The sequence below is a fragment of the Hemitrygon akajei genome, chromosome 30 (assembly GCF_048418815.1).
Source record: "Hemitrygon akajei chromosome 30, sHemAka1.3, whole genome shotgun sequence".
Lineage (NCBI taxonomy): Eukaryota > Metazoa > Chordata > Chondrichthyes > Myliobatiformes > Dasyatidae > Hemitrygon > Hemitrygon akajei.
Window position 1 is genome coordinate 19,419,432 of NC_133153.1, and position 16,284 is coordinate 19,435,715.

General features: G+C 38.2%; 1 long non-coding RNA gene across 1 annotated transcript; it reads left to right on the forward strand.

The window, feature by feature from the left end:
- The first annotated feature begins 8,906 nt into the window (after positions 1–8,906).
- Positions 8,907–14,879, forward strand: LOC140718732 (uncharacterized). The gene is made up of 2 exons (XR_012096769.1): positions 8,907–9,029; positions 13,226–14,879. It is a non-coding gene; the product is annotated as an uncharacterized lncRNA (long non-coding RNA).
- The last annotated feature ends 1,405 nt before the right edge of the window (positions 14,880–16,284 follow it).

Sequence of the window (16,284 nt, forward strand, 5' to 3'; positions counted from 1 at the left end):
GAGGAGAGATGGAGGCATAGGCCCGGGAGTGGTGGTATCTGGATAGTGAATAGAGCATTGACTGGTACTTGGGGGATCTGTAGTTATTATCTGGAGGTCAGAGACATGATCATAATCTGAGGGTTAAGGACAGCTGGCAAGCGATTTCCTGCTTATTGTGAGTAGGGAGGAAATTGTGATCTTTATCAGGGAGTTAGTGGCCAGCTGGAGGAGGTGGGGGGAGGGGAGGAGGTCAAAGCCTGATATGATTTGGGATGAGATAGGTGGGAGGGTATATTGGTATGATGGTCAGCATACCTACACTGGGAGAGAGAAATAGTTTGACCTACAAGAGTCCTGAATGATCCTGTTTTCTGGGAAATACTGTACCTAATGATGGCCACTCCCAGGTCACAGTGGGATACACTGTTTGGTAATGCTTGTTACACAAAGAACGCCATTACTTGATATGGTATGGAAAAATCATATTAGACTTACAATTGTGAATCTCAAGTGCAGTGTGTAGTTGAATTTCCAAAGTGGACTAGAAATGGTTAAAATATTTTCCACACTGGAAATGAAAACTGATTATAAAATGAGTACTTCTTAAAAATTAGAAATATTTTATCATATTTCCAGATTTCTATATCCTTTTGCACTAACAGCCACATTACTATAACACAAATCTAAAATATATACAGTACAAACACAATATGTATGGATTTAAATTATTTTAGCTCATGCTGTCATTGGAAATGACCAATACATATGACTTATACTGGTGTGTGTGATCCAAAGCTAACTATGTTAAATTCCAAAACAGAATTCAGTACTTAATGTGTTAAGTAATTTGACTTTGGCTGTTAATGAATACGGCAACTTGGAGCCCATTAGTTAGGGCAAATGCAACACTAGAGCAATAAGGCACACAGGTGATGCTTCAGCAAATTGATCATTTGTCAAAGTTTTAAAAAGCAACTGAGTTGTAGAACTTTATCCCATGTTGAACTATTTTTCTTCTCGTGGTTTAGCCTTTCACCTAGCAGTTCTCTGTTGCAACCTTTGACCCCCTCCATTTGCAATGAAAGTTCAATCAGTCTTCTATAGAATAAATACCAGTGTAATGATATATAAACAAGTACTGTGGGCATTACTGGGGATTTTTTTTCACATTTCAATGTTCTTCTTAGTTTCTAGATGATCTACAGTTCAATAATCTACTTCTATTCATGCAGACTGTTTTCAATATTAGGTTTCATATTAATTCAAATGGCTTAAAAGTCTATCATAATGCAACATTAAAAAAAAATTAAATCTTGTTTTTTTTGTCTTGGTTGTTTAGTGAAAGTCTAAAATCCTAGTAAAATATTAACTGAAAGTTAGATGGAATGTAACTGTTTTCAATATAACATGTAATTAGGTAAGGAGATTGCATGGTATGTGGTCACAAACCGATGGCCTCATAATTGTGAGAGTGAGTGCAATAGCAAAAAAGGACCAGCTTAGCAAAGTGACAGGTGAAGATATATTTCACAACAGGCTTCAGTTATCCTTATTCAGGCAGCATAATTGTTTAATTAATCATAGGTACGACTCATATACATGACCACTTCTAGCAGTGAAAATAAGCTGTCTCTTCCTTCAGAATCAGAAAAAGAATCAGGGTTAAATTCACCAGCATATGTCATGAGGTAGTGAAATGGTGTTCATGGAATCATTGTCCATTCAGAAATCTGATGATGGAGGGGTAGAAGCTGCTCCTGACACATTGAGTGTGTGTTTTCAGGATCCTGTACCTCCCCCTTAATGGTAGCAATAAGAAGGAGACATGTCCTGAGTGATTGTCCTTAATGACGGATTCTATCTTTTTGAGGTATTGCATTATGCAGGTGTGTTCGATACTGGGGAGGATACTCTCCGAGTTCACAACTTTCTGCAGCTTTTTCCGATCCTGTGCAGTGGCCCCTCCATTCCAGATGGTGATACAACCAGTAAAAATGCTGTCCACTGTACATCTGTAGAAATTTACGAATGTCTTTAGTGACATATCAAGTCTCCTCAAACTCCTAATGAAATATAGCCGCTGTTGTGACTTCTTTGTAATTGCATCAACATGTTGGCCCCAGGATAGATCTTCAGTGATGTTGATACCCAGAAGCTGAAACCTGCTCACACTTTCTACTGTTGATTTCTCCATGAGGATCAAAAGCCTTCACATGAACAGAACTATCATTGTGTTTTTCCCATACTGAATGGAATGCTGAAGTATATTTTTATTACAATTCATGAATAATAGGGTAAGCCATCTAAAACTTGGAAACTTCTGGGCATATTTTGAGGAGGTCCAAAGGACATAGTGGTGTTATTTGTGGATTAGACCACAAGATATTGCAGCAGAACTAGGCCATTGGCTTATCAAATCTACTTTGTCATTCAATCAGCTGTTTCTTTACATCCCATTCTCCGCCCCATAACCCTTAAGACACCCCCTTCCCCATTACCAATCAAAATTTTATGAGAATTGTGCAGGATTTATTCTTTCTCTGTTTTTCTTTTGGACTGGTTTGGCATGGACTAGATGGGCCGAGGAGTCTATTTCTGCACTGTACTTTTCTATGACTCTGTGACTCTAATAGAGGGGCTAATTGTGAGGTTAAGAAATGAGCAAAATGGACAAATGATCCTTCTAAACAAAAAGGACTTATAGACAACTCGACACTCAAATGTAATAAACAAATAATATATTACCAGCTGGCCGTCCATGCATTCAGGTGGTTTCTAGTTTACTTACGCACATGAGAAGTGGGCAAATTGTTGAACAGTGTTTCTCTTTTCTGCAAGGAATAACATGAAGGTGCATGTTGTTCATTGGATGAGATGCTCATAAAGAAGGTTATGTATTTTATTCATTTCTGCAGCATAATCTAGGGGGTCTTTATGATCATGCAGGATGACGACAGATAAACTTCAATTAATTGTTTCCTCTGGTTAATGTGATGCCAATAAGAGGGTCAAAAAGCAACTGTAAATAAAGTTAATGTCAGTTAAAGGGTAAGTGGTCCAACTTCAAAATTCCCTGTAATGAAAAATCACTGAATCAGAAAGAAGTGACATTTGAGCATTTGAGGTTTACACAGGATCAAATCAGAATAATCTAGTATCTTACAGAAAAAAAACATTAGGATAAAACAGTAAAACAAATGCAATTTCTCTGTGCAATAACCTAGCATTCAATAACTCCATTCCCATGTATACGATATCCAACATTACTATCTTGACTAAATTTCAATCAATTCCCTAAAGATTAATTTACGTGGTGGATACAATAGAAGGTGTTCTTTGCATTCAGACACTATAATCATAGTACCTAGCACCCTTTTCCAACTTTATTGCCTTTTCCCCCAATGTTAAAGGACACAGAACTACATATATCCTAATAACAGTCATACAAATGGAGACGGGCTTTTGTTATTTTTCTACTTGTGTTTTTTTGGATTATAAACAAAGGAGTTGAAAAGCTCTTGCTAAAAGCAATGAAGGCAAAAATGTCCTCCCAGGAGAACATTTCACTAGATTTTCTATCAGCAAATATGGAGCTAGTTTGGTGTAGTAACAAAAACAAAATAGGAATGTTACGATTTTTTTAAACTACACTCCCAGCAGCAGAAGTTCCTTTTTCAGAAATGCAAGACTGATAAAACTAACGTTAAAAGACTGTAAGTAAGAATTATTAAGAAGCTCAATACAGAAAGGCACGAAATAACTGAAATTATTAAAGAATTATCTCAGGAGATCAGCAGTGGACACACCATTTCAACCAGTTAAAATGTGTTAAAACATTAGTCTTTGAGTGCGGTAGGTGTGGTTTTCACTACATGTAATACACAGCTGGATGTTACCCAACAATGCATAAGGTACAACTGCAATCTATTAGTTTTGACATTCCTCCATCAATAATTCTTCACATCATCTGTTGGCATTTATTCAAGGGTTTTACTGATGTACTGCCAAAGTCATTAGCCTGTTTCCAACATAAGAGCTATCTTTTTTTTCGAATCCTAGATCATGGGTCTTCATATAAATGAAGTTTAATTGACTGAGGACATTGCTAAAACCTACAATAAACAGTCCGCTTCAGTCCCACAACACTTTATTTAATCAATATTATTGGGCAGTAGAATATGAAAAATAAACTCTCAAATAAATGAATTCCCTCAAGTAATTTATTTTTTGTAAGCTGTTTTATTATATTTATAGAACAACTTTAATGCATTTTCTCAGTAGGTTTAAAAATATGAAATTTCATTATGGGTACTGGCACTATACTGGGGCTGCTTTTACAATCTCACTGGCAACAAAGGGGTTACAAGTCAGATTCCAATGAAGCCTAGCTCCCAGAGTATTTCCTGCCTTTACTTCCTACCTTTGCTATAGGAGGACCTGTTCTGGGACTCTGCCAGTGGGCACTGAAAGAGGGTTTTACCAGACTGCTGCTGAACAGGTTTTACTGCGAATTTCCTGCTAAATATAAACATTTATTTTTGCCAATTTACTAGACCCACAGTCCTAAAGAGGTTGTCTGATGCAGATTAATACAGATTTCTGTGGCTGGGTAATATGTTGTAGTACTTGGCAGCCACCATCATGTCCTCACTCTGTGATCAGTGCAAAGAGTAATTCCAGAAGAGACATGTGCAGGTAATTAAACCACTGCCGAACTACCAATACATGTGTTGCATAAATATACGATTAACAAAACCTATAAAGCAATAATCCAACATCATTAATGAATAGGGATCCTATGATGTTATGGTATACTGATATAAAGTGACATGTAAAACCCATGGTAATCATTATAATCTGTTTACCCCTACCGTGATAATTGCAAACCTAGGCAATCAAGATAATTGTGATAAATCTAACAGTGAAAACAGCCATAGTGAAGTCTTTTTAAAAAATCTGTGTAAATAAAAAGGAGATTCCCAGGAAAATAAAACACAATAAGGAAGCCTTTATCCACAATAATGTTGCTCTTTGAACTTTCAAAATGCTGGCCCCAGAGTTAGGGAGTTTCTGTTCTGATTTTTTCTCTTTAATGAACATACAGTTCTGACAACTATTTGCCTGCCCACATAAGCTTTTACACCCGGCTTTTTAAAAAAATAATCATGTGTGGAGACCATGCAGACAATGAGGCTATATCTCTGTAAATACTTATATTCTAGAGAAAAAAACAGCTATCTTTTAATTTGTGGTTGCTAGTCATATAAGAGTTAATTCTCTGCTCTGTTCAGATCCACACTGAAACTCTCAGTCTTTTGTTAGGAAGACAACTGTTCTACAATGAATACTTCAGTCAAAAGTGCAAAATAATATATATGCTTGTTCCAGCAAATAAAAAGATTCATGTTGCAGGGCTGAAGATTGGTATCAGAGACTAGTCACTATTCATCATCATCTGGGCAGGGAAACCTTTGAGCTTCTTTGTTCCCAGAGAGGAAAGTGAGTTGGGAAAGTGTCAGGAAAGTGTAAAAGCTGATATATAGGCTGCAGTTGTTTGTCTCAGTGACCTTTTGTTGGGACAGAGGTGATCTGTCAGGCACCCTTCAGCAAAAGTCATGCCCTGAGGTTGGAGACCTTTGACCTCTGAGGAGCAACAGGTCAGACTGTGAGCAACTGTGCAAGCGCCAGTGCTAGGACTACAGACCAACGGAACAGAAGAAAAGGCGCCTAGAAGAAGAAAGGAGATGGTGGGAAAAAATGCTAATTTATAGAAGTCGAGTACATATTTCACAGTGCCACAGTGGATCAGCTGACGGCAGAGGTTAAAGGCCACAGTTAGTCTTGATTTCCTGAGTGTGTTACTGTAACATCTGTGTGTTAAGAGACTGCTGAGACCAATGTTGTGACCCTAAGACATACAAAAAGGGTAAAGTGGGAAATTATAACTGCAACCACTGTTTGACTTAAATTTAACCACCTCCGGGGCTTTCAGTTAGTCACCTCACTGTTAAGTAGAATTCAGAGTGGAAAATGAATCCAGAAATCCATATATCCATTTATTACCCTGCTTTCAATATAATAATCCAACTATTATTTAGTTTTAAGATGGTTCCTGAGAACGAAAGCATATTCATTTATACTAATTATCAAAATTAAAATGTGTGTATAACCAATGATAGAAAATGTAATGTCTTGTGGGATTAGTAAATAGACATTTAACGGGGACTATAATCACCCTGTTTTCCTCTTATCCAATCATTTACAGGGTAAACTCAAATGAATTATGGCAAAGAAAAGCTAATCTTAAGTAAATGAAAAGTTGAAAGTCTGTTAGTGGTAGCAGATTGAAGCAACTGAAATGTCAGTCCCAAGAGAGAAAGTTCATATTAAAGAAAGCAGTAATTCTTAAAGCACTAATGCACTAATGCTTTTAGAACTTAAATTAAGCCTACATTTGATCTTAGCCAAAAGGCCAGGAGTCCTTCAATTCCTTCAGATGCAGTTGTAGCCAAGTTCAATATTCCTCTTGGTCCAGTGTTACCCTGATAATTTTTTCCTTGTGGACAGCAAGAAAGTTTAGTAATTCATGAATGGCACAAGCTGGAAAACCTTCTCTCACCTCTTCACACTTTATGTCACCCACTCCCACCTCTCCAGCCACCCCCATACTATACACAAGACAATCACTGCAGAAAGTACCCGGGAAATATCTGTGAGTTTTAATCAGCAGTGTAAGATTTGGCCCTGGAACTGAGGAAACATTGGAATTTCTGGTCATAATTCTCTTTACTTCCTAACGTCATTTATTTCCCAAAGACTGAAAACATCTATAAATATCCAAGAAGGCCACCCATCTTAGATATTAATTGTACTTTTATTGTAAGAGAGTTTGAATACAGTAAAATGACGGCTTGCTGCAATTATATGGAGCCTTGAAGATTTTGTACCTTACTGAAACAGCAGAGGAAGTGTAATGAAGATTCAGCAGAGCTGTGCCATATGGGAAAACTGAGTAGACTATTACTGCATTCTTTGGTGTTTGTAAGAAATGAAATATTTCATTGAAACTTTGAACTGGTAAGTCTGGATGCAGGTAGAAGGTATCCCTAGCTGAGGAGATGAAAATTAGAGGCCACTGATTAACAATAACTGCTAGACTATTTAGGATTGAGGTGAGGAAGAATTTCTTTACTTCAATGTTGTTGAATCCTTGAAATTCTCTACCATGAAGAACTATGGATGCTTAGTCTTTGAGTGCATTCAAAACTGAGAACAAAAGGTTTCTGGATAGAAAGAGAACCAGGGGATTTGGAGATGGCAGGAAAATGGTGTTTAGATAGAGGATTTGCCATCATCTTCATGAATGGTACAACGATTCTCAAAAGGCCAGTTGTTATATCTTTTTCTGACTTCATATGTTTTCTCAACTACACTCAGAGGTGAGAAGTTGCAAGCTCCTAATCAATAAGCCCTGTATGAGTCCTGAAGAAGGGTCTCAGCCCAAAACATCAACAGTTTATTCATTTCTACAGATGCTGCCTGACTTTCCGAGTTCTTCCAGCATTTTGTATGTGTTGCTTTGGACTTCCAGCAGTTGCAGACCTTCTTATGTTTATCATCTGTATGTATTTTATCTATTTGATCTAGTCCTTCATTATTCAAAAGATGCACTCTTTTCCTTTAACCCTTAACATGTTATGCCATGAAAAGGTATGCAATTAACCAAGATGCTCATACCTCCAAATAGCAACTGACCCATTGCTACACCATAAATTAAAAGGCACATAAGTAGGGTAACTTAAAGAAAAGTTTAAAATATGACTTGACTTCTTAACCCACACCTAGTCTGGAGAGTTTTATTTTACATTTAAAAAAATCTAATTGCATTTTTATTCCGATTTCAGTTTACTAATGAGGAAATGGATCTGTATTCCCTCCTGTGCCATTTGACAAAAACCATGACATGCAAAAGATTCCTGACTACCCATTTTATTAAGCCTGGGACTTTGATAAATATCTTCCCGGCACCTTTTCCATACACGTGAGGCTAATGAAGTTAGAATGAAGTGAAATAGTTCAGGGAGGTTATAAGTTGCAGTTTCCCTATTAAAAACAGGACAAATTAAATATAAATGTTTACATAAACAAAACAGTTCCCTAAAAAGCAAGTGTGCAGATCACATTATGTCCACAAGCACATATGGGAAACATAGAAATAACTTTGAAGCAAGATACATGAATGTATGAATGTTCATCTTTTTCCATAAACAAGCAAATATCAAATTACTGTTTGTCTATAGAGAACTCTTTTTATTTTCCTTGCAGTATATTTAATGTTCCTAGGCATTAGGAGGTCAACTCTTGGCAGCAATGTGGGTAAATTATTAACTCCACCCCATGCACCACCAGTACTATTGTCATTGGCTGGCAGGAAGCACGAGCTGAAGAGCGGTAGGTTAACCCCGCCACCTCATCCATGGCCCCTTTCGACCCTGTGTCCCCAACCCCCCTGGAGAAGAAATGTTCCAATCGCGTGGCATAGGTTATTGCCAGGAATTGAATAAACTCACTCAGGTAGGAAAAAATGGCTTTGACTGGCAGTCAGACACGGACTCCAAACCCATGGTTGTCTAGCTGGGAGGTAAGTGCTGAAATGTTTTAGATTTTAGGCCACCCAATTCTGATTCTAAATCAGACTGAGAAATTATGACTTTATTATCTTATGCAGAGAACGTAGTAGGTGCAGAATTAACCATTCACAGTTGTAGTTATCGAAATATTAGCGAGTGCCTGGAAAATACATTAATTACTACCTTGATTACTAAATAAAAGAGACATGGTAATGGACAAACAGTGACAAAAGATGAGTAACCATTGTGTATTTTCTCTTTCAATAGGATATCATAATTCAATTCCAACTAACAGTACTTCTTGAGAGTTATGGTTGATTCATACTTATAAGAGAACTGCCACGAGTAGCATCAGTAGTAAGTTATCCTTAATTTATTTCAGCACCAAGTCGTATTCCACTCCTCAGAAGATGAAAGGTATGTTTACAACTGACAGAATCTAAAAGAAATACATTTCTTACAGGTTTCTGCTTTAAATTTGAAAAAAAAGACATCATCTTTTGAAGGAAGGATCTGTGATATATCATTTATTTTTCCAGTTTGACAATAATTACTGCTTTCCTTATTATTTTAAGTTAGTGGTAATTGGTTATTTAATTAAAACCTTAGGTATAAAAATCAATCGGTCATTCAAAAACTTTACTTATTAAGAGTATAAAATATTAAAAGATGTCATAAGCTTGATGCTCACTTTGAGTAAAGGCAAAATGTTATGTTCTCCCCCAGTTTTTATTCTAATAAAAGTCAGGCACTTATTTTATTTTTTTCATCTTATTATTAGCATTAATGAACATATATCGGAATACAATGTGGAACTGGAATGTTACAGAGTAGCATCATTATAATAGGCCCCTTTGTAAATACAATATCAATTGGTAAGTGCAGCTTGGACAGATTGCAACACACACCTCTGGAATCCCATTCAAACATTTTAATAGGGGTCACAACTGACAAGCAAAGGGCTGCTCCATGATTTCAGTGGGAAAAAGTCTCCCTCCAAGTGAATTTTATTTTTCCTTCATTTATCAGGCTCCCATAAACATGCTGAGCAATTTTCCAGTACATTAACTGGGGACCCTCAATATCCAAAGAGGGAAAAGTGGACAACAGGCTGGAGGAAGATGGATGGCGATGGGATAGGAGTGGGCAGTTTTCCCACTGCCCTAGTCAGAGCCCTGGACAAAGTGCTCATTGACTGAAATGCTTGACATGAGTATCATAAACTAGTACCCGGTACAAAAGGTCTGACACCTCAAAGTACCAGGCACTGTCCAGCTCTATACAGCAAGCCTAAAGGGGCTGGCCCAACAGTTGCATCCTTTTGTGCCTGGGTTCGACAAGAGCTTAAGATGAATAGAGCTCAGCTGAATGCTTATGTGCAATTTTTCATCCCAAAAGACAACATTTCCTTACCGGCATGACATTATTGCAGTGAGTTGAAACATCTTTGCTTTCTCGCAAGAGGCTAATTTCATTTGTACCTTTCACAGCGAGGTGAGCTTGTTTATTGTCCTCTCTGTTTGTTTTGGACTCTTTCTTTCTCATGGGAACCTTGAGAACAGCTAGACAGAAAAGGCAGTCAAATTAGTCTTGAATTCGTATTTTTCCAAGGAAAGCCTGTACGCAATTTAGGATTAGAGTTCCTTACTGTGGAAAATACAATTTGGGTACTCTAATTATTCAAGTAGTAATTGCCCTGTCTTAAGTTTTTAACTTTGTTTTGATTTTAGAGGAATACTTATAAATACAGCAAATCTGATCTCTCACCTTCTACCAGGCACATAAATTCCAAAAGAATGAATTCAAAGCCTTGTTTGGTAACTCAGTGCCACTTAAGCTGTTTAACTGATTCCTGGAGTAAGAACCAGGGGTGCATGAGGAGTTGTGGATTCCATCGGGGAACTGTTGCCATGCACTGCCTGAAAGGGTGCTGGAAGCAAGGGAACATTTGGTAAATACTTGAAAAAATTTTTATATAGCTTTGAGGAAAGTGCAAGGTGAAGGGATTAATTGGACAAACTGGAAGTTTTCCCATCTCAGGAGCCACCTCTCAGTGAAGGCAGAGAGTTGATGATGAAGTTCGCCACTGACTCTGGTGTACCAGCATATACTTCAGCTGACAGAGGTTAAGACTGTTTCAACGTTGAGACTGCAAACCCTGCAAAGAACACTTGGTCTAACGGGCAACAGAGAATTCTGTCATTGTGTACGCTTTACAGATATGAAATACCTACACCAAGCACTTTAAAACATTCGAGAGGTACCACTGTTGTTGTGTCCACAAAGCTGTCCAGAGAATAAATGAACAAATGTCAGAATCTTCTCCCAGGCCAACATCACTAACATTGAGGAACTAATTACATTTAGTTGGCTCAGATGGGCAGACTACATTATTAGCATGCCTGACACCATGGTCCCAAAACACAAACTCCGTTCTGAGTTCTGCTGTGGAGAGAGGAAATAATTCAAAGATGACAAAAAATTTAACTTTTCCATCAACTCCAAAGGATCCCTGGCCCATCAACATCTAAAGTGGAAAAGGAGCATTCACAACAACAATGAGCAACTGAAGTCCCTTTTTCACAGAAGGCCAGTGCAAATATTAGGAAAAGGGGTAACATCCCCCCCCCATTCTACTCACCAAACTGCCCCTTCATCCACCTCCTCCTGTACCTTTGGCAGAGTCTGCAGATCCAAAACTGGCCTCATCAGCCACTCTGAACTCACTGCACTGAAATGGAAGTTTGTCACTTTAAATCCCAGACTCAGCTGAGAAGCAAATTGGCTAGCTGTTTCATACAGCCAGTCTCTTCTGTGCTGTATGATCCTGCAAGGTTCAAGATAAGTAAACTGATTAAAGAAACAGCCAGTAAGTTGACTAAAATACTACAAGTTTCATTGGTCTACCTATTACATGTCACAGTAATGTTAGACAGAAAGGATGTATTGGATAAAGTGGTTCATCTTTATTATTATTGATCATTATGCTCTATAGCTAATTGATGTTCATCTACTTGTGGTTTTTTAATATATTGTCATCCCACAATTATAGTTAAAAATGATTTGATGGTATATTAACAATATAATATCAAACTTTGTTTTGAACTTTTGAAATATAACAGTTGGAACAGGTCAGCTGAAAAGTTGGCCTTCTGTTGAATTTGATGAAGTTCAAATCAAACATTTTAAAAGATTTCTAACTGTAATCTAAATATTTAAACCAAGGCAAGGTTACACACGTTGCCTAGGGTGTTAAAGTAAGCACTATGTACAAGTGCAAGATGAAGGAGTTATTCTGGTCACAACAGAGAACTGACAAGTGGTTGGTTGCTGATCAGAACTGCCTGCCAAGTTACTTGGTGCTCGCAGGGCTTTGCTGACTGACAACTGGCAGAGATAAGGCTGTGCTTTGTTTTGGTGTAACCCTACTGTCTGCCCACTTGATCTTTAGTATTAACGCTAACTGACATAACCCTTTGAAGCCCGACTGCAGCAACAGCTATCTACCACTGCAACCCCACTGAGCAAATATGACCAGGTGGTTGAAACACAAAAAAAAGTCAAAGAATTTGTTAAAGGTGTAACAAGCAGTTGGCCCTTATTGAAACTTAATCAAGCTCAAGGGAGCAGTTATATTAAACAAGACTATCAAGCACATAAAAGGCTGCCAAAATTGAGCAAAAAATAAGCTTTGCTAACACAAAGAAATGCCAAGCAGTGTAGATTTCTTATATGCTAGACTCTTGGCACATGGGAATTGTTTAATCTCACTTTGCAATGGAAAGGAAGAAAATATAATTAAATGGTGGCTCTCCTAAATCCTTCTACATGATAGGAAAATGTTTATCAATTAGGACTGTGTTAAAATTACAATTATATTGCATTCAGTTATAATTGGGGTGGTCCAGTGGTAAAGTGCCAGGCCACTAATGACACTCCATACGGATTCCCTGCAGAGACTAATGACCATGGATATCTGATTAAAACAAACCATAAATCACTGCACAATGTTTATATTTGTCACATTATCTTTGATATTTTGTTGGCACTGCTGAAAGATGAGAAGCTGTCTTTATGGAATGGCCTTACTGTGGAATAAGAAGTAAGATGAAACAACATAAATGAAGAAAAGAAATTTGATCTGATGTTAGTGGGCATGTGTGTGCAAGCATACGGACAGAGTCAGGCAGGAATGCTGCCACGAGGAAGGTATGACAATGAGATCAAAATGACCCATCTAACCCATTTAGAGGTTTATCTAGGTCATATATTAGACACCTGTATGTACAGTCATCCCTAGCATACATCCAAGTGAAGAACTATGTGATAGAATTAGTCATGTGTTTCTCCTTTACCAGCATACAAAGTCAATCGGTCAAACGTCTTCCCTAAGTATTTTTTACTTTTACATGACAGATGGAAAAAAAACATGAGGCTGAGCTTCTTGTACAACTTAAATCTTTACTTATTTCCAGTACATTGACATTTACTGTTGCCTCTCCCAGTGGAACTACCCTTTTGACACAATTCTACCCAGCATGGGCATATTAATCTGATGTTTTCTGGATGATATCCAGTTCTGGTAATAACATGCAATTATGCTTGTTTTTCAGAAACTCACTCCAGATTGAAGGCATGGCAGGGAAAATCACTGAAGTCGAACTTTCCCTTTCCCAAGAGCAACAGCTGTTTTTTTAATAATGTGCCTGTTTTGTTTTCTTTTCAGTTGCCTACTAAAAGGGGCCTATACATCTCAAAGCTAATTTCAGGCTGATTGCAACATTGTTTAAAGGCCTGCATCTGTCCAAAGCAGCCTGACTAGATTTATTTTGTTTGTTCAGGCTCTCTATTTTAATGCCAATTGGATATAGACCATTAAAGCTGCAAGTTGCCATACCTGTCTCAAATGAACTGTACAGGTACAACCTCACTCCATTGTGACCTTTCAGCTGTTAAATTACAGTTCACTAGCACTGGGTGATGGATGTGTTTTTGTACTCACCCAAAGTAGGGCACACAAGAGTAAACAAAAGACACTATCAGCCTCAAGATAACACAAAGGCAGCAAAATCAACATTGAGCGCACAATGTGAACAAAAAATCCGATCAGGACAAAAGAACAGCAACTTCTCAGTGCAAGCCAGTGCTGACATCTGTATAACGATGAATGTGAGAATCCGAAATTAGCATTTTATTGAAATTATTACCCCCATGAGGTGGAAAGGAGGGATTGCTGTGATGTGATTCACATGACAATACTATACCCAGTACTAAAGTGATATGGGATCAGACACATTCTTACTCATAAATAGCAGTTGTTGCACTGTTTGGGTTCAACTGGGGGAAGCTGAATGCTCCTAAGAGAAATTGTTCCTGCTGGAGTGCAACCTAAAATGTGGGTATCAATGGCAATACCCACATCTATTTGCCCTTAAACTGCAAGGGCAAATTACAATCAAACACATTAATGATTCTGGAGTCACATACAGGCCAAACTTGGCAGATGTTTGTCACTGAAGGTAACCTGAGAACCAAAGGAATTTCAAGATATGAAAGTCAGTATCTGCAGATGCCAGAAGTCTGAAAAAAAACCCAGGAAATGCTAGAAACACATAGCAGGTCAGGCAGTACCTTTAGAAAGAAAAACAGAATTAATGTTTCAGGTTGAAGGATCTTTTTCAGAACTAGACAAGAGGAAAAAAAACAACACACACAAAATTCTGAAAGAACTCAGTGAGTCAAGCAGCATCAATAGAAGGAAATAAATTGCCAACATTTCACACTGAGACCCTTCATCAGGACAGAAAAAGCAAGTTAGTTTTAAGCTACAGAAAGAGACTGATAGAGGTTGGTAGGACAAAGGGAATGTCTTATGTAAGGATATTGAATTTCTGTTGGCTCACAGAGTAACTCCAATTATCCAGCTGCTTCAGTCCTTCCTCCAGAATTAAAGAACTGCTTCTTCCCTACTGCTGTCAGAACCTTGAATAATTCAGCTCTTTCACACCCCCTTCCTGATGGAGCTGCCGTGTTCTTGTACTCTTAACTCTACCTATTTCAGTTATTCTGCTATTGTCACTTCAGGAGACTTTTTTTTGCACTACTTCAATTTGCACGATAGCCTTTGCACAATTCTGCTGTTGTCTTTTGTATTTACTATTGTATTTATTATTACCATGTATACTGTTTACTCTGTGAGCCTCATGCAAATGAGAAATTTTGTTGCATACTGGTGTATATGACAATAAATTTACCTAATCTAATCTACTCAGAGGAAAGTTTGTTAGTTGTTGGTGGTTACATACAATATGTCAACATTGAGAAGACGCGTTGGTGTAAGCAATGTGGGCATCACTCACACATCTTGGTCTATGTCCTAATTTACAGAAGAGTTGCGTATGGAATTGAACAGAAGTCCCCACTTCTGACATTCTTATATTCGTAAATTGAGCTGTATCCCATTAACCCTGTAGATGAACACTTGTTGGGGGTGAAATGCAGAGAGGAAAATTGAAAAAGGGAATAATGTAGCCTTATTAGGCATTAGTCTATAATGAAACTAGATGTGTTACAGATCAGTGATTAGGATCACAGCTTGCATAGCAGCATGAAACAAAGCTAAAGTGGAGGTGAATTTGTGTAGGAAGTCAATATGATGAGTGGTTTTGGGCCCCTTGTCTAAGAAAAGATGGGCTGGTTTTAGAGAGGGGCCAGAGAAGGTTCACAAGATTAATTCAGGGAATGAAAGGGTTAGCAAATGAGGAGTGTTTGAGCCAGATGACACCAGGCTGTTACTTATTGGAGCTTAGAAGAATGATGGGGTGGGGCAGGTGGTATCTTATTGAAACCTACTGAATATGGAATGGCCTAGATAGCGCGGACATTGAGAGGATATCTTCTATAGTGGGGGACACAAGGACCACAGGGCACACAAGGACATCCCTTTAGAAAAGAGATGAGGAGAAATTTCTTTAGCCAAAGTGTGGTGAATCTGTGGAATTCATTGCCTCGGACAGTTGTGGACGCCAAGTCATTGGGTATATGTAAAGCTGAGATGAATAAGTTCTTGATTAGTAAAGGTGCAGAAGGCAGGGGAATGGGGTTGTGGGGGATAATAAATCAACCATGAATGAATACGGAGCAGACTCGATGAGCTTAATGACCAAATTCTGGTCTTATGTCCCATGGTCTTTTGGTCAAATTAGTGGAGGGTGTTCCATACTTCTTGATCATCAGAATCAAGGCTTAATTATGATCAAAAAACACCCTCAGATAGGTGCGTAGTCATTGATACTGCTCTCTGCAGTTCTCTTTTTGCATGGTGATTATCATGTTCTCTTGGCCACTAGATGGATAGAATCAATACTTCCTTTAGCCACTGGAAAGAGGCAACTGAGGAAGACCTTGGTGCTGCCTTTTCTGTGTCAGAGAATAGGGAGGCTCCTCGACAGTTGGAATTGCTTCCCTTTGTGAGGAGAGGAACAATTGTAGCATCTCTGAGGGCCGCTGTTGTATTATGTACTGCCGCTCTTCATGAATGTGGGCATAGAGCTCGTGGATAAGGTTCCTTATTGCCAAGTTTTAGAAATTCAGCAGGGAAACCATCTCCTTCGCAGACCTTATTGTGATTCAGTTTGTGGTATAGAAGGTAGAAATACCTCGCACCTCCAGC